This window comes from Trachypithecus francoisi, unplaced genomic scaffold, assembly GCF_009764315.1.
Source record: "Trachypithecus francoisi isolate TF-2019V2 unplaced genomic scaffold, Tfra_2.0 Lachesis_group20, whole genome shotgun sequence".
Lineage (NCBI taxonomy): Eukaryota > Metazoa > Chordata > Mammalia > Primates > Cercopithecidae > Trachypithecus > Trachypithecus francoisi.
In genome coordinates, this window is record NW_022681466.1 from 38,109,696 (window position 1) to 38,127,831 (window position 18,136).

Consider the following 18,136-nt stretch of genomic DNA (forward strand, 5'->3'; position numbering starts at 1 on the left):
ACCTGAATGTCTCCCTTGGCTTTTTTTCCCTTTATTATATTTTTTAATTTTTATTTTTTTTGAGGCGGAGTCTTGCTCTGTTGCCCAGGCTGGAGTGCAGCGGCGTGATCTCGGCTCACTACAAGCTCCACCTCCCGGGTTCATGCCATTCTCCTGCCTCAGCCTCCCAAGTAGCTGAGACTACAGGTGCCCGCCACCACACCCGGCTAATTTTTTTTTGTATTTTTAGTAGAGACAGGGTTTCACCATGTTAGCCAGGATGGTCTTGATCTCCTGACCTCATGATCCGCCCATCTCAGCCTCCCAAAGTGCTGGGATTACAGGTGTGAGCCACCACACCCGGCCTTTTTCCTTTTTTCAGACAGAGTCGCCCTCTGTTGCCCAGGCTGGAGTTCAGTGGCGCCATCTCAGGTCACTGCAACCTCCAACTCCCAGGTTCAAGCGATTCTCCTGCTTCAGCCTCCTGAGTAGCTGGGATTACAGGTGCTCACCACAATGCCTGGCTATTTATTGTGTTTTTAGTAGAGACGGAGTTTCACCATGTTGGCTAAACTGTTCTTGAACTCCTGACCTCAAGTGATCCACCTGCCTCGGCCTCCCAAAGTGCTGATATTACATGTATGAGCCACAGCGTCCAGCCTCCCTTGGCTTTTGAATCCACCTATTGAATAGTGCCTGTATATTGTACAGGCACCTCAAACTCAACATATCCAGAACAAAATCTCCCCTTTTCCCTACATGTTTGTGCTTTGCCCTCTGCTGTCTCTCTCTGGGTGAGTAGCATCAGTATCCACCTCAGCTGGACATCTGAGGATTATCCTAATCCTACCACCTTCCTCTCTCTTCTCCCTCTAATTAATTACTTCTTAAATATCTTTTTTTTTTTTTTTAGACGGAGTCTCGCTCTGTCGCCCAGGCTGGAGTGCAGTGGCCGGATCTCAGCTCACTGCAAGCTCCGCCTCCCGGGTTCACACCATTCTCCTGCCTCAGCCTCCCGAGTAGGTGGGACTACAGGCGCCCGCCATCTCGCCCGGCTAGTTTTTTGTATTTTTTAGTAGAGACGGGGTTTCACCGTGTTAGCCAGGATGGTCTCGATCTCCTGACCTCGTGATCCGCCCGCCTCAGCCTCCCAAAGTGCTGGGATTACAGGCTTGAGCCACCGCGCCCGGCCTTAAATATCTTTAATCAATTTCTTCTTCCTCGTTCCCATTCCAATGATGTTCAGGCCCTCACCATCTCTCACTTGGACTGCTATAACTCCAGGCTTTTAATCTTGCCACTTCTCAAGCCACACCACTGGTTGGGAAGATAAAGCTCAGATTAGTGATAGCATCACTCCCCAATTAAAAATGTTTCACTGGTTCCCCATAGCCTTATAAATAAAGTATAAAGCCCTCTATAGTCTAATCTCTACCTATGCAAGTTTCTCTACTTTAGGAGGGGCCTTCCTGTTTCTTACTCTCTGCACTCCAGTCACAAAGACCAAACTGGCCATGCTATTTCATACTTCTGGGGCCTTATATAATTTGTTCTTTCTGCTTGGAATTTCTTCCTCATTCTTCTGCAAGATTTAACTTATCACTTTATAGAGTTCTACCACTTAATTCTCCCTAAAATAAACTAATCTTTTCTTGGAGCTCTTAGTATCTCTAGCATATCTCTGTTACAGTACATATTACTTTGTATTGTAATATTTGTGTGCATATCTGTCTCCCCAACTGGACAGTGAGCTGCTTCTGGAGGGCACACTATTTTATTAGTCTTTGAATCCCTAGTACCTGGCACAGTCCTTGGCCTATAGTAGGACCCAATACTTACTAAATGAAGGAATGAACAACTAAGAATGCTCTAGAAGTTTCAAGCAAAAAGGCTTGGTGAAAGCTAGCAGGCTATCAAAAGACCTCTCATACTATTTTACAGGCTTAGAAACCCAAATTTTCCACACAAAGAGAATAACCCCCTTATTTAGGAGCAGAATCACACTAAGCAAGCTCAAAAGTAAAATTGTCAATTAGTTTATTAGTTTATAAGAATTATAAATGTCATATGTACAGAATTTAACTTACAATTAGAAATAATAATTGTCATATGTACGGAAATACTATCCTTTTCATAAAGCATGTTTTGAATCTGAAGGTAGTTCTATGGGGGAAGCCAAATCATTCATGCATCATTGTGTAACCCATGCACTCAAAAAGGTGGGGGGAAAAGTCTTATCCCAAGGGGCAAAAAAACTTAGTATTTTTATGTACAAAATACACATATATAGTACATAAACATATAGTTTATCTGTGGTATTAAAACTTTGTGGGGGAGACGTATATGTCTAAAAAGGTTCTTTAGGGCTGGTAATAATGACTTAAAAAACTTGAAAAACATTAGCTTAACCCCTACAATAATTACCACTTTTTTTTTTTTTGAGATGGAGTCTCGCTCTGTTGCTCAGACTGTAGGGCAATAGTGTGATCTCGGCTCACTACAAACTCCGCCTCCAGGTTCAAGATATTCTCCTGCCTCAGCCTCCCTAGTAGCTGGGATTACAGATGTGCAGCACCACGCCTGGCTGATTTTTGTATTTTTAATAGAGACAGGGTTTCACCATGTTGGCCAGGCTGGTCTCGAACTGCGGACCTCAGGTGATCCACCCACCTCGGCCTCCCAGAATTCTGGGATTACAGGTGTGAGCCACCACGCCCAGCCTACAATAATTGTTTTGTTTTTTTTTTTGAGACGGAATCTTGCTCTGTCTCCCAGGCTGGAGTGCAATGGCACCATCTCAGCTCACTGCAAGCTCCGCCTCCCAGGTTCAAGCAATTCTCCTGCCTCAGCCTCCAGAGTAGCTGGGATTACAGGCACGCACCACCACGCCCGGCTAATTTTTGTATTTTCAGTAGAGACAGGTTTTCACCATGTTGATCAGGCTGGTCTCTAACTCCTGACCTCGTGATTCACCTGCCTTGGCCTCCCAAAGTGCTGGGATTACAGGCGTGAGCCACCAAACGGGGCCTTACAATAATTACTTTTTAATAAATTAGAGGCCGGGCACTGTGGCTCATGCCTGTAATCCCAGTACTTTGGGAGGCCGAGGTGGGTGGATCACCTGAGGTCAGGAGTTTAAGACCAGACTGGCCAACATGGGGAATTCTGTCTCTACTAAAAATGCAAAATTAGGCAGGCGTGGTGGCAGATGCCTGTAATCCCAGGTACTCAGGAGGCTGAGGCAAGAAAATCGCTTGAACCCAGGAGGCAGAGGTTGTGGTGAGCTGAGATTGCGCCATTGCACTCCAGCCTAGGCAACAAGAGCAAAACTCCATCACAAAAAAAAAAAAACACCAAAGAAGATGAAGAAAGAAAAGAAATTAGAATAAGGCCGGGGGTGGTGGCTCATGCCTGTAATCTCAGCACTTTGGGAGGCCAAGGTGGGCAGATCACCTGAGGTCAGGAGTAAGAGACCAGCCTGACCAACGTGGTGAAACCCTGTCTCTACTAAAAACACAAAAATTAGCCAGGCGTGGTGGCGCATGCCTGTAATTCCAGCTACTTGGGGAGGCTGAGGCAGTAGAATTGCTTGAACCCAGGAGGCACAGGTTGCAGTGAGCCGAGATGGCACCATTGTGCTCCGGCCTGGGCAACAAGAGGAAGACTCCGTCTCAAAAAAGGAAAATAAATCAGAATAACAGGAGTTAGTTCTAAAATTTAAATATTAGATGGCATTAGTCTGATAAGTATCTCTACAATATAGTGGGCTATAATGGGGCAATAATGCCTGAAATGTACCGGCCAAGGCTGTCTTCCTTGAACGGGTACTAAGTCAGCTCCAGCCCTTCCATTACTGTTCCTTTCCTGACTAACCTCTCTCTTTTTCAGGTTGATTCACTCTCCCTTTGGATATACTGTATATATCCTGTATTTCTCAGAGCCACTCTCTCCTAAACTAATTTTACATATCTCTGCTGTGATCCATTACCTTCTGAGACGCTATAAAGTGGTGTCAGGGATTGTGGTAGTAGTCTGAATATCCACTATGCTGCCTACTTACATTCTCTAAAGTATCAATTTCTGCATTAGTAAAATGGGAGTCATAACACCCCCCTTAAAGGGTTTCTTAGGGATTAAATGACAGAATATATACAGAAAGTCTTGAATAGTAGCTATTTTCAGTACCAAGGGAAATCCTGCTGTGTCATTTTGAATAGTGTGTTTGTGAGTGCATGATTAAGTAGTAAAGGATTTCTGATAAACTGTTGTCTTTGGCATGATTATAGATTCCAGAAAATTAATAAAATGAGCAGGCAAACGCTTTATGTGTTTGGCTGTGTAAAAATAACCAATTACAGTCATTTATGTAAACAATTTAACGTGTAGGGCCTAATTATAATGCAACACCATAACAATTACATATATTATTAAATATGCATCAGACTAATCTTGTTGTAAGTTTTGATTACAATAAAAGTACTCACTCTGTACTCTAACGAACAGTCTTATAGTTAATTGCTAATGATGCATAAGTTTGTTCACTATTTGCATTAATTAAATGAGACATAGCTCCTTAGTTTGCTCTCCATTTGAGGCAACGCTGGATCCTCCATCCTATATTGCAACTACACATTTGTCCTGCGACCTATGAGATAACATATACTTTCCTTTGTATTCTATAGTGAGGAAAATGCTGAAGAAACTGCCAGCAAAAAAAAATTCTGTTAATTGCCTGTTGTTCTTGAAACCTACAGGTTTAGAGTTGATAAGAGTTTTTTATTTAAACAATGAAAAATTCTATGCTGAGCACTAGTTAACCTACCTAGAACAACTTCTATATAAGCCCCAGGATCATCATGTGGAGCACTTCTACAATTAAAATTATATGTATTTGACTCCCACCATGAACAAGGTAGTAGTATACACACATATATCATCTCACCCGCCCTTTTTTTTTTTTTTAGACTGTCTCACTCCGTCCCCCAGGCTAGAGTGGGGGACAGAGCGATCATGCCTCACTGCAACCTCTGCCTCCCGGGTTCAAGTGATTCTTACACCTCAGCCTCCCGGGTAGCTGGGATTACAGGTGCATGCCACCACGCCCAGCTAGTTTTTTTTTTGTTGTTGTTGTTGTTGTTGTTGAGACGGAGTCTCGCTCTGTCGCTCAGGCTGGAGTGCAGTGGCCGTTTCTCAGCTCACTGCAATCTCCGCCTCCCGGGTTTACGCCATTCTCCTGCCTCAGCCTCCCGAGTAGCTGGGACTACAGGCGCCCGCCACCTCGCCCGGCTAGTTTTTTTTGTATTTTTAGTAGACACGGGGTTTCACCATGTTAGCCAGGATGGTCTCGATCTCCTGACCTCGTGATCCGCCCGTCTCGGCCTCCCAAAGTGCTGGGATTACAGGCTTGAGCCACCGCGCCCGGCCTAGTTTTCATATTTTTAGTAGAGACGGGGTTTCACCATGTTGGCCAGGCTAGTCTCAAACTACTGACCTCAAGTGACCCGCCCACATCGGCCTCTCAAAGTGCTGGGATTACAGGCGTGAGCTACTGCATCAGGCTTTCATCATATCCTTATGAAACTCTTATGAATTAGACATTATTATTTTCATTTTACATAGGAGGAGAAAAGAGATGCAGGAAGATAATAACTTCCCTAAATTCTTTTTTTTTGTTTTCAGATGGAGTTTCACTCTTGTTGCCCAGACTGGAGTGCAATGGTGGGATCTTGGCTCATGGCAAACTCTGCCTCCTGGGTTCAAGCGATTCTCCTGTCTCAGCCTCCCAAGGAGTTAGGATTATAAGCATGCACCACCATGCCCGGCTAATTTTTTATATTTTTAGTAGAGATGGGGTTTCACCATGTTAGCCAGGCTGGTCTTGAACTCCTGATCTCAAGTGATCTGCCCGCCTCGGTCTCCCAAAGTGCTGTGTTTACAGGCATAAGCCACCAAGTCATGCCCTAAATTTTTAAAGGTGATTAAGGAATGGAGACAGAATTCAAATTCAGGAAAGTTTCAAAGTCCAAGCTTGCTTTTTCTTTTTCTTTTTTTCTTGAGACGGAGTCTCGCTCTGTCACCCAGGCTGGAGTGCAGTGGCCGGATCTCAGCTCACTGCAAGCTCCGCCTCCCGGGTTCACGCCATTCTTCTGCCTCAGCCTCCCGAGTAACTGGGACTACAGGCGCCTGCCTCGTCACCCGGCTAGTTTTTTGTATTTTTTAGTAGAGACGGGGTTTCACCAGGTTAGCCAGGATGGTCTCGATCTCCTGACCTCGTGATCCGCCCGTCTCGGCCTCCCAAAGTGCTGAGATTACAGGCTTGAGCCACTGCGCCTGGCCCTGCTTTTTCAATTATATTAAACAATGCCATGTTCCTTGTATATTCCAAACATTTGTTGGTTACTTGTTGGTTGCAAAAGAGCATAGACTGCCTGTCACCAAATGATGCAAAATAATTTAGGAGCCTGTTTTGACAGTCACAAGGTGGAGGTCCTGTACATTAGGTGGAAAAGTATGCAGCTAGGCAGCCTAGTAGGCATTTTAGAATTGTCTGATAAATGAAGCCACTTAGCAACAATACATTTCTAGTTCATCTAATTTTTTGGGTTCTGCCCAAAGGCTGGTGACTCATGAGACAGATATTCTGCACTCTATGTACATGAGAAAGAAGTCTGTAAGGTGAGGAAGAAGCAGAAGAGGTGGGTAACGAAGGTCTAGATTCACGAAAACTGTTTAATGGCCATGGCATTATGAAAATCCTGATACCAGCCAACTCTTGAGTGTTAAATAATGAGAGTCAGTTTATTAGTTATATTTGGACAGATCTGTTTTTTTGCTTTGTTTTTATAAATAACATTGTAAGAAATATATTTTATTTAATTTACTTATGGCATATTTAAACATTTTTTGACAAATAAAAATTGTGTATATTCATGATATACAACATGTGTTGATAGACATACATACACATTGTGGAATGGCTAAATCAAGCTAATTAACATATCCATTACCGCAAAATATACCCATTACTGCAAATACTTATTTTTTTGTGTGGTAAGAATAATTAAAATCTATTCTCTTAGCAATTTTCAAGTGTATATATATATATATACACACACACATACACATGTATATATATACACATATATACGTGTATATGTATATATACACATATATACGTGTATATGTATATATACACATATATACGTGTATATGTATATATACACACACATATATATATAGTTTGTTTTTGTTTTTGAAACAGGGTCTTGCTCTGTTGCCCAGGCTGGAGTGCACTGGTGCAATCTTGGCTCACTGCAACCTCTGCCTCCCAGGTTCAAGTGATTCTCATGCCTCAGCCTCCCGAGTAGCTGGGAGTACAGTTATGCACCACCATGCCTGGCTAATTTTTATATTTTTAGTAGAGATGGGGTTTCACCATGTGGGCCAGGCTGTTCTCAAACCCCTGACCTCAGATGACCCACCCTCCTCGGCCCTCCAAAGTCCTTGGATTACAGGTGTGAGCCACGGCGCCTGGCCTCAAGTATATATTTTTAATTATAGTCACCATATAGTATAATAGATCTCCTGCACTTATTCCTCCTAACTGAAATTTTGTATCCTTTGGCCAAAATCTTCTAGTTCTTTCTCTCTCATCCCCTGGTAACCTCCATTCTGCTACTTCTATGAGCCTGACTTATTTAGATGCTACACATAAGTGAGATTAAGCAGTATTTGTCTTTCTGTGGCTGGCTTATTTCACTTAGCATAATGTCCTCCAGGTTCATCTATGTTGTTGCAAATGACAGGCTTTCTTTATTTTTTAAAGCTGAACAGTATTCCATTGTGTGTGTGTGTGTATATATGTGTGTATATATATACATACACACACACACACACACACACACACATATATATCTCACATTTTGTTTATTCGTTCATCCATTGGTGTACATGTAGGCTGTTTCCATGTCTTGGCTATGGTGAATAATGCTGCAATGGATATGGGAGTACAGATACCTTGACATGCAGATTTCACTTCCTTTGGATATATACCCAGAAGCGGATTATTGGATCATATGGTAGTTCTATAGTTCTATTTAAAAATGTTTAAGGAACCTCCATACTATTTTCCAAAATGGCTGTACTAATTTACATTCCCACTGACAGCATACAGGGTTTTTCTCCACATCCTTGCCAATGCTTATCTCGCTTTTTTATTTTATTTATTTATTTATTTATTTATTTATTTATTTATTTATTTTTGAGACGGAGTCTCGCTCTGTCCCCCAGGCTAGAGTGCAGTGGTGTGATCTCGGTTCACTGCAAGCTCTGCCTTCCGGGTTCACGCCATTCTCCTGCCTCAGCCTCCCGAGTAGCTGGGACTACAGGTGCCCGCCACCTCGCCTGGCTAATTTTTGTATTTTTAGTAGAGACGGGGTTTCACCATGTTAGCCAGGATGGCTACGATCTCCTGGCCTCGTGATCCGCCCGCCTCGGCCTCCCAAAGTGCTGGGATTACAGGCGTGAGCCACCGCGCCCGGCCTATCTCGCTTTTTTATAATCATCATTCTGACAGGTGTGAGGTGGTATCTCATGGTAGTTTTAATTCACATTTCCCTGATGATTAGTGATGTTGAACATTTTTTTCCACATACCAGTTAGTTACTTGCATGTCTTTTTTTTTTTTTTTTTTTTTGAGACGGATTCTCGCTGTTACCCAGGCTGGAGTGCAATGGTGCGATCTTGGCTCACTGCAACCTCCGCCTCCTGGGTTCAAGTGATTCTCCTGCCTCAGCCTCCTGAGTAGTTGGGAATACAGGTGCCCACCACCACGCCCAGCTAATTTTTGTATTTTTAGTAGAGACAGAGTTTCACCAGGTTGGCCTGGCTGGTCTCAAACTCCTGATCTCAGGTGATCCACCTTCCTCGGCCCCATCCTACTTGCATGTCTTCTTTTGAGCAATATCTTTTCGGGCCCTTGCCCACTTATCTGATGTAGGGGTCATGAATATTTTCTCCCATTCCGTAGGCTGTCTCTTCACCTTTTTTTTTTTTTCCTCCAGACGAGGTCTCACTCTGTTGCCCAGGCTGGAGTAAAGTGGCACAATCACGTGTCACTATAGCCTCAACTGTCTAAGCTCAAGTAATTCTCCCACCTCAGCCTCCCAAGTAGCTGGGACCACAGGCGTGTGCTACCATGCCCAGTTAATTTTTCGATTTTTTTGTAGAGTTGAACTCTCACTATGTTACCCAGTTTAGTCTCGAACTCCTGAGCTCAAGCAATCTTCCCACCTAGGACTCTCAAAGTGTTGGGATTACAGGCATGAGCCACCACACCAGGCCAGAAACTCTACTTTTGATTCTAACCATAGCAGCTTAGCAGCTGAGGACAAACTGTTGGGATATTTTGGTCTCAGTCAATGGCAGCCAGGTTACCTAGCTTGACAAGATACAAGTTTCCTTCGTTGGGTTCCTAGTACAAAAGTCAACCTTTTCAGTTAGTTAAGAATGAAAGGGCATGAAGATTGTGCTATTAGTTTATCCTGAAGGTCAACCTTCAAAAATACTGGTTCAACATGGATTTGGATATTATTAATATAAATTTATGGCTTAAAGAGGAAAAAAGGTGATTTCTCAGGTTCCTTTACAGAGATATTTAGTGAGGGAACAAGGCACTTAGTCATCTTTGCTATGACAGGTTAAACACAAGGTGTACTGGGAACATGTAAGAGGGCCACTTAACTCAGCCTTTGGGGGATCAGGAGAAGCGTTCCTAAGGAAGTGATGTCTAAGTGAGGTAGGCAGTACCTTGGCAAAAAAAAAAAACTTGAAGTTAAGAGTGCATATGAGAAATGAAGGTATGTCCACCTGGCTGGCAAATAGAGTCTAAGATGGAGCAGTGATGATAAAGATATAGGAAGATGCTAGATCCTGAAGGGCCTTCTAAAAAGAATGACAATATAAATTTATTGTACAAATGGAGACACTATTGAGAGTGAAATCAGGCAATATTAATACTTATGTAGGGACAACAGATGTAAATCGGGCTATTCTCAGCAAATCAGAAATTATGGTCACCCTACTTGTAAGTCACATTCAGGTGCTTGGACTTTCAGTGAAAGCATAGGGTATGTACCTTTTACATTTTGCCTAATTGACTTCATTCTTTTTTTTTTTTTGAGACGGAGTCTCGCTCTGTCGCCCAGGCTGGAGTGCAGTGGCACCATCTCGGCTCACTGCAAGCTCCGCCTCCCAGGTTCACGGCATTCTTCTGCCTCAGCCTCCCAAGTAGCTGAGACTACAGGCACCCGCCACCACGCCCAGCTAATTTTCTGTGTTTTCAGTAGAGACGGGGTTTCACCGTGTTGGCCAGGATGGTCTCCATCTCCTGACCTCGTGATCCGCCCACCTCGGCCTCCCAAAGTGCTGGGATTACAGGCGTGAGCCACTGCACCCAGTCAGTGACTTCATTCTTACTTTTGCGTTTACTTGGTCATTTCACAAATATTTCAGGATACATTTCAGAGCACTGAGGTTACAAAGACAACAGTGTCTGTCCTCAAGGTCTGTCTAGGTAAGACACACACAGCCAAATAAACAATTCTAATACAGTTATACAGTTTTAGTTCTGACGCCTCCAATGAGCTGTAGACTCGTACTTGTCATTTCCAGTCAGAATGCAAAACACAGATCCAAAACAGAACTTTCAATTTCTCCTCCAAATCTGTTCTTCCTTCAGCTGGTCATGTAAGTGATGCCACTATCACATCCACTTAAGATAAAAACCCAGAGGGGCGCTGCCTTAATCAGTGTTACCCTTCTTCTCACTGTGCATTTTAATTTCTCCACATCTTTTTTTTTTTTTTGATACAATGTCTCACTCTGTCACCTAGGCTGGAGTGCAGTGGTGTGATACTGGCTCAATGCAGCCTCAACCTTCTGGGCTCAAGTGATCCTCTCACCTCAGCCTCCTAAATAGCTGGGACTACAGGCATGCGCCACTACCCCTGGCTAAATTTTGCATTTTTTGTAGAGACGAGGTTTTACCATGTTGCCCTCCTTGAACTCCTGAAATCAAGCGATCTGCCCACCTTGACCTCCCAAAATGCAGGGATCCCAGGTGTGAGGCACCGTGTCCTGCCCTCTCCACATCTTTCTTAAGCACACTGACTAAATTGGTCTAAGTAGAGAGCCTAACATCAAATGAAGGGAGAGGGTAATCTCCAGGGACTTGAATGCTATGATTTTTGTTTTTTGTTTTTGAGACAGACTCTTGCTCTGTTGAACAGGCTGGAGGGCAGTGGTGCAATTTCAGCTCACTGCAACCTCCACCTCCAGGGTTCAAGCAATTCTTGTGCCTCCCAAGAAGCTGGGATTACAGGCATGTGCCACCACATCCAGCAAATTTTTGTATTTTCAGTAAAGATGGGTTTTTGCCATGTTGCCCAGGCTGATCTTGAACTACTGGCCTCAAATGATCCATCCACCTCGGCCTCCCAAACTGCTGAGATTACAGGCATGAGACACTGTGCCTGGCCCCTGAATGCTATGTTTTTAATGACTAGATCTCAGTATTACGTGGGACTAATTTTTCTACAGTATTACAAAACTGATTACTGATATTCATTGTTGACAATCATGACATCCAGATCTGGATACTTGCCTTAGCCAGTCTCAAAATTTGAGTTTCAATGAGAAAAACAGAGATATGTCCTAAATGACTGACCCCACTTCCCTTATGTGAAGTTGAGAGTGGTTGTAAAGCTGTACAGCTATAGGTGAAACACTAACGTTAATAAACTATCTGTTGAACAACTACCGCATAAAAGGACAATTTATGCCTTATGGGGCAACTTAAAATTTTTTTAGAGATGGGGGTCTCGATATGTTGCCTAGGCTGGTCTCAGACTCGGGCTCAATCCATCTTCCTGCCTCAGTCTCTCGAGTAGCTGGGATTACAGGTACACACCACACACCACTTCCCCAGGCAAAGGGCAATTTTAATATTTCTACCATCCATTCTCCACACAGCTGCCACAGTGACCTTTTTTTTTTTTTGAGATGGAGTTTCACTCTGTTGCCCAGGCTTGAATGCAGTGGCACAATCTTGGCTCACTGCAACCTCCACCTCCTGGGTTCAAGTGATTCTCCTACCTCAGCCTTCCCAGTAGCTGGGATTACAGCTGCCCGCCACCACGCCCAGCTAAATTTTGTATTTTTAGTAGAGATGAGGTTTTGCCATGTTGACCAGGCTGGTCTTGAACTTCTAACCTCAAGTGATCTGTCTGCTCGGCCTCCCAAAGTGATGGGATTACAGGTGTGAGCCACCACTCCCAGCCCACAGTGATCCTTTTACAGCAAAGCTACTTCTTTCATCTCAACCCTTCATGGTATTCTATCACTTCCCAATAAAATCCAAAGCTTACCAGATGATACATCATCTGCCTATGATTTCCATCTTATTTCTCTCATTTGCTGTGCTCCAGCCACACTGGTCTTGCCCTTTTTCCATGCCAAACAAATCTCCATTTCAGGGCCACCGCACTTGCTGCTTCTCTTCTAGGATAGTTTCCCTCTAGAAATCCATGTAGCTCCCTCTCTCATTAAATGATCAGATTTTTGTTTATGTGCCTCCTTAGCTAAGAGGCTTTCCTTATCTACCCTAACTAAAAGAGAAGCCCCACATCACTCTTATCCTTTTGTCCTGATTTATTTTTCCATAAAACTTGCCACATTACTGGGCATTATCTATTATTTAGTAATGTGTATATTGCTTATTGACAGTCTTCCCTACTATAACATGAGCTCCATGAGGCAGAGACTTTGCTTTGTTCACTGCTGAATTCCCAGCACCTACAACAAGCCTACTCACTAAACATTTGTTGAATTAATCAATCTTTAGGATACATCAAATGTAAAATATCCTATCATATATTTATTGATGTGATGCATAGGAAAATGTCTGGAAGGGTACATACCAAAATGTTAATTGTTTATTTAACCTGGTGGGAGGTGGTTTTTCTTTTCTTTTGAGACAGAGTTTCGCTCTTGTTGCCCAGGCTGGAGTGCAATGGTAGGATCTTGGCTCATTGCAACCTCTGCTCCCCGGGTTCAAGCGATTCTTCTGCCTCAGCCTCCCGAGTAGCTGGGATTACAGGCGCCCACCACCACGCCTGGGTAATTTTTTGTATTTTTAGTAGAGACAGGACTTCACCATGTTGGTCAGGCTGGTCTCAAACTCCCGACTCAGGTGATTCGCCCACTTCAGCTTCCAAAGTGCTGGAATTACAGGCATGAGCCACCGCGCCCCGTCTGGCTTTTTTTTTTTTTTTAAGAATGAACTTGTATTATGCATATACCAAAAAAGAATGAAAGGGTTCACACAGGCATAAAGTGTAAGTGAATTCTAAAAAAGGTTGGGCAAATTTATCAAAGGCAGACTTCTAAACAGATGTTAACAGTTATATACTTGAGATAAACCATGGTTTGAGTTCCCTTCCCAGTACTTCCTAGCAGTGTGATTCCAAGTTATATGTCAGTGCCTAGATTTCTTCACCCGGAAAATGGGGATAACAACAGGTGCCTACCTCACGAGTTTTAAATGAGACCATATGTGTAACCTGCTTTGTGCAACGTCTGGCATGCAACAAGTACTCGACAAATGGTAGCTATTAGAATCATCATTAGCAGCAGTAATAAGAGATGTTGGGACATACCTAGCCCTCAAGATTGACATCAGAGTAGACCACCACATCCTCTCATCATTGCGCCTCAATTTGGGCCTCTGAAGCCCAAAGAGGGGATGGTTCTTTCCAAAGAAGACAATTTCGACGTTCCAGAAGCATCTGACTGAAACGCACCCTCTTCACCCCTTAAAATCAGTCTGGTTCATCCACGAGCAGCCCTTCAGGGCCCGGACTGGAGAGGCAGCCACGGCTCGCCGTCCCTGGGCCCAGTTCCCTCAGCCTCAATTTCCCTTGCTGCAACAGGGGTGGGGGTGGGAACGTTATCCCCAAACCCAGGCAGTCACGGCTTGGCCCGCCTCACCACACTCCGGAGGGGACCAAACGGCCCCACGCGCGGGGAAGCCTCCGGCAACGGGCCACGCGCAACACGGACAAAGTGATTACTTGGCGGATCAAAAGTCAGGCAAGCGGCTCAGCCCCATCATCCCAGTCCTCAGGCACAGGGACAGCGACGGGCGCCCGGCGGTGGCCGGGAAAAGGCCAAGGGGGCGGTGGCTGGCGCTCAGCACCCGGTGGGGGCCTCCATGGCCGAGGGGCGGAGGCGGCGGGGCGCGGCACGAGGCGCGCTCGCCACTGCGCCGCCCGGGGGCGCGCACGTAAAGCCCGGAGGCGCGCGCGACCGGCGGCTCCTTGGCGCGGATTAAGGGGACTCGGCGAGGTGAGGCGCCAGGCAGTGCTGGGCTGGCGGGTGGCGGGGAGCGATCCCCTCTAGCGGGACTATGGGGAAGCGGGGGCCGCGAGGTGCGCCAGGGGAGGAGGTGCGGGCTGCGGGCCTCAACGGCGGGCGGGACGCGCCGGGCTGGCGGGCGGGTGGTGCCGGGCCTCACCGCGCTGTGGGGGAGGGCGGCGCGGGACCCGGCCTGACCCCTGGTGCCCGCCCCGCGTCTGGGCGGTGCCGCAGTGCCCCAGCCTAGCCATTCCACGCTCAGCCCTGGATCGCGTCGCTCTCCCAAGAACGGCCACTGTGCGTGATGCCCCTGACCAGACCATTTGAATTTCCTAGCAGGCCCTCCAAAGTAGGTATTTCAGTACCCTGTTAGAGCTGAGGCGCAGGTAAAATGACTGGCCCAGGCAGGTCCCACCTCGTAAGGATTTGAACGTTGGCTCCACACTTCCGGAGCCTGCGCCTTTTCTCCTTCCCACGTGGACTCCTGCCCGGCATAGTGCCTCACTTCTCCTGGTAACTGATTCGAATTTGGCGATTGTTAGTTTGGAGCTAGCGCCTGTGCTTCCATGGAAGTTGGTGGCAGAATGTGGTCTCTTGTGAAAGAAGGAGAAAGAAGATTCTGCAGACTGCAATATTGTGCTTTTTTTGCCTTTTTTTTCTTTTCTCCTAGGCTGTAGTGCAGTGCAGTGACACGATTTCAGCTCACTGCAACCTCCGCCCCCCGGGCTCAAGCGATTCTCCTGCCACCACGCCCAGCTAATTTTTGTATTTTTAGTAGAGGTGGGGGTTTCACCATGTTGGCCAGGCTGGTCTCGAACTCGTGACCTTAAATGATCCTTCCACCTTGGCTTCCCAAAGTGCTGGGATTACAGGCGTGAGCCACCGTGCCTGGCCCTACAATTTTTTTTGGTTTTTTTTTTGAGATGGACTCTCTCTCTTTAGCCCAGGCTGGAGTGCAATGGCGCCATCTCAACTCACTGCAACCTCCGCTTCCGGGGTTGAAGTGATTCTCCTGCCTCAGTCTCCCGAGTACCTGGGATTACAGGTGCCCAGTACCACGCCTGGCTTTTTTTTGTTTTTTGTTTTTTGTTTTTTTGAGACCGAGTCTTGCTCTGTCTCCCAGGCTGGAGTGCAGTGGCGCGATCTCGGCTCACTGCAAGCTCCGCCTCCCAGGTTCACGCCATTCTCCTGCCTCAGCCTCCGGAGTAGCTGCCACTACAGGCGCCCGCCGCCACGCCTGGCTAATTTTTTGTATTTTTAGTAGAGACAGGGTTTCACCATGTTAGCGAGGATGGTCTCGATCTCCTGACCTCATGATCCACCCGCCTCGACCTCCCAAAGTGCTGAGATTACAGGCGTGAGCCACCAAGCCTGGCCTATTTTTTGTATTTTTAGTAGAGACGGGGTTTCGCTGTGTTGGCCAGGCTGGTCTTGAACTCTTGACCTCAGATGATCTGCCCACCTGGGACTCCCAGAGTACTGGGATTATAGGCATAAGCCACTGCACCCGGCCTCTTGCTGTGCTTTTTTGAGTGTTGATCAGTCCATATTGACTGCATCCTTTACTGGACATCTGTATTTTTTTTTTTTTTTTTTGAAACGGAGTTTCGCACTTCGCAACCTGAGTTGCTCAGGCTGGAATGCAGCGACGCGTTCTTGGCTCTCAGCAACCTCCGCCTCCCAGGTTCAAGCAGTTCGCTTGCCTCAGCTTCCCAAGTACCTGGGATTACAGGCATGTGCCACCACGTCCGGCTAATTTTGTATTTTTAGTAGAGACAGGGTTTCTCCATGTTGGTCAGGCTGATCTCGAACTCCCGACTTCAGGTGATCTGCCCGCCTCGGCCTCCTAAAGTGCTGCGATTATAGGCGTGAGCCACCACGCCCAGCCTTGACATCTGTGTTTGAAATGACACTGCTATCCCTTACTTGTAAGACACTGTGCAAGTAACGTATTCTTTCAGAGCTTTCTTTCTTTTGAAAAAGCAGCTTGCCCCAGGAGTGTGGGAGTGAGGATTCAAAGAATTCCCACACCGTGGTACCTGTGGGTACCTAGCAAATGGAAAAAGTTCAGTAAATTTGGCTTATTTGATTGCTGTGTTCGTAATATACCCTTGCTAGACTCATTTTTCTTCAGAGCTCAACTTTTCCTGAGACAACAGCAAAGGAGACCTACCCCCACCCCAAAAAGGAAAAGTTCATTGACGGCAGCGTTAGCGGAATGTTGCCCACACTTAGTGATGAATTATTCTCCAAGCTAAAAATTACCGGGGTGAAAAAAATCACTTCAGAAAAACTAAAGATGAATTAACGTTTCGTAGAACTAACATTTATTGGTCCACTACTATGTGTTTATTGTATTCCTCCTGTATGCTTGGCATTTTAAAAGAATGCAAATATGTATCCGATATATTCTCTACTTTCACTTATTTATTTATTATTTATTTTTGAGACAGGATCTTCCACTGTCGCCCCAGGCTGGAGTGCAGTGGCATGATCTTGGCTTACTGCAGCCTCTAACCCCTGGGTTCAAGCAACTCTCATGCCTCAGCCTCCCAAGTAGCTGGGATTATAGGCACCCGCCACCACGCCAAGCTAATTTTTTTGTATTTTTGGTAGAGATGGGGATCTCACTATGTTGCTCCAGGCTGGTCTGAAACTCCTGACCTCAGGAGATTCACCTGCCTCAGCCTTCCGAAGTACTGGAGTTACAGGCATGAGCTACCATACCCAGCCTGCTTTCACTTAATTTAAAAGTGGGGGAAATATATATATTCAGAAGTAATACAAAATAGAATGTGAAAAGTGCCAGATAAAAAGCTGTGAGTGGGCCGGGCGCTGTGGCTCATGCCTGTAATCCCAGCACTTGGGGAGGCTGAGGTGGGCAGATCGCCTGAGGTCAGGAGTTTGAGACCAGCTTGGCCAACATGGTGAAACCCCGTCTCTACTAAAAATGCAAAAATTAGCCGGGTGTAGTGGCCGGCGCCTGTAATCCCAGCTACTTTGGGAGGCTGAGCCTGACTTGAACCTGGGAGGCGGAGGTTGCAGTGAGCCGAGATCGTGCCATTGTACTCCAGCCTAGGTAACAAGAGCAGGACTTAGTCTCAAAAACACACACACACACACACACACAAACAGAAAAACAGCTGTGAGTGTACAGAAGAAGGGTTATTTTTTGACTTAGTGTAAAACATTATTTCATTTCTGCTTCAAAGAAGATACTTTGGGTCAGGCATGGCGGCTCACACCTGTAATCCTAGCGCTCCAGCACTTTTGGAGGCCAAGGTGGGCGGATCACTTGAGGCCAGGAGTTCAAGACGAGCCTGACCAACATGGTGAAACCTGTCTCTCCAAAAAATGCAAAACAATTATCCAGGTGTGGTGGTGGCACATGCTTGTAATCCCAGCTACTCAGGAGACTGAGGCACAAGACACAAGAAACAAAAATGAGAACCAAATGGAGAATGAGAATCCCTTGAACCTGGGAGGCAAAGGTTGCAGTGAGTACTCCAGCCTGGGCAACAGAGCCAGACTCTGTATCCAAAAAAAAGAAAAAGAGATTTGGTCTGTCCTCCAAGCTGGAGTGCAGTGGTGGCTCACTGCATCTTCGACCTCCCAGGCCCAAGTGTTCCACCTCATCCTTCTGAGTAGCTGGGACCATGGGCATGGGCCTCTGTACCCAGTTAACTTTTTTTTTTAAAGAGATGGGGTCTCCCTGTGTTGCCCAGGCTGGTCTTGAACGCCTGGG

General features: G+C 45.8%; 2 protein-coding genes across 5 annotated transcripts in view; one reads left to right on the forward strand and one right to left on the reverse strand.

Moving 5' to 3' along the window:
• The window catches only part of ACACA (acetyl-CoA carboxylase alpha), a 338,866-nt gene extending 324,604 nt beyond the window's left edge, over nt 1-14,262 (reverse strand). The window contains exon 1 of the mRNA XM_033183814.1: nt 13,695-14,262. The gene's annotated coding sequence lies outside the window, so the exon portion shown is untranslated. The remainder of the gene's footprint in view (nt 1-13,694) is intronic.
• A 37-nt stretch (nt 14,263-14,299) lies between these two features.
• TADA2A (transcriptional adaptor 2A) overlaps nt 14,300-18,136 on the forward strand; it is a 76,880-nt gene continuing 73,043 nt past the window's right edge. The window contains exon 1 of one of the 4 annotated variants that reach the window (XM_033183821.1): nt 14,300-14,382. The gene's annotated coding sequence lies outside the window, so the exon portion shown is untranslated. Of the gene's footprint in view, nt 14,383-14,573; nt 14,741-18,136 lie in introns of those variants that run through there. The other 3 variants (XM_033183822.1, XM_033183818.1, XM_033183819.1) reach the window with 3 other exon arrangements.